A 1,226-nucleotide genomic window follows, 5' to 3' on the forward strand; every position below is an offset into this window, starting at 1 on the left:
AGTACGCGATTTCTTTTCTCGCTTTTGTTTTCTTACGCGCAAACCTGTGTGCTCCGTTTGCAGTCCTGTACTCAAGAATAGACACTCTGGAGTTCTTTTGAGGTCTAGGAATTTAAACACGAGTCTTCTGTCGCCAACGGCGCTATAGTTCGTGTCACTCCACTTCTCCCTCTCCCCATTCTTCTGCCCCTTTTTTCTCCTTTTCATGTCAATCCCAGGACTCTGCAGGCGCCACAGAGGTGAAATCCGCTTCCTTGGAAGCTCGAAAGCGGCACGTGCGCGTTTTCCTCAAAGCGACTTTCTCATGAACTTCTGAGAAAGAAAGGAACTCAGCAGCGACTGCCACCGGGTGTCAAGTGAAGGGGAGCAGAGGTCTCCAGTAAGTATCACTGATAGTACTATTAACACCATCTAATATTTCCAGAAATCACCAGGCGTGGACGGGGAAGAAGAGTTGTAAGGAGAGAAGAGTGGAAGAATGATGAAGAAATCCCTGCCCTCAAAACTCCCTGGATATCTATATTGGGCACAGGAGACTCTCACTTGGATTTTCGTGCCTGCCCTTCCCTCCTGGTTTCCACCCTCCGCGGGAAGATCCTCTCGGACTTGATTCTCAGCGGGGCTTGGCCTCGGCCTCTTCAACTGGAGGACGTTCTCCCCGCAATGGGAAGTTCGAGGCGCGCCTTGGCGGGCACTGGGCAGACTCCCTTCTCTTGCCTGCTGCTGGGAGCCTCCTCTTCAGCCGCATCCACGCTGAAGGACCCAGCAATCGGCCCTCAGCTCTGCTCAAATTGGGGCTCCCAGCAGGCGGAGCCTACCCCAGTGAAAGGAGGGAAACTTGCCTTTTCTGGAGCCCGTTGAGCGTGCACGCCGTTTACCGGGTTTCTCGGAAACAGGGACGGAAATGAGGAAAGGATTTGAAGGTTTAACGCCTTGTGTTTCATCACATATTTTGCTTTAAAAAACCACAAACTTTAAAAGGACAGCTTTTCTTCTGGAATGGACATACACTACACGGAGGGTGCGTTTTCCACTTCACTAACCCACACTCAGGGAAATTATTTCATTGTTTTGTCTCCTAGTGCTGAACTCAGTTAACATCCTTGCCTGCACCGAGTAACAACCCGGAGGTGGCAGAGACTGGGCATTCCGGATGGGGAGCCAGAACCAGATTTGCCAAGATCACAACTCCTCCTCGACCCGCCACCCACCCCCTCCCACCCCAC

Source organism: Carlito syrichta, unplaced genomic scaffold, assembly GCF_000164805.1.
Source record: "Carlito syrichta isolate Samal-C Ts95f unplaced genomic scaffold, Tarsius_syrichta-2.0.1 Scaffold314889, whole genome shotgun sequence".
NCBI lineage: Eukaryota > Metazoa > Chordata > Mammalia > Primates > Tarsiidae > Carlito > Carlito syrichta.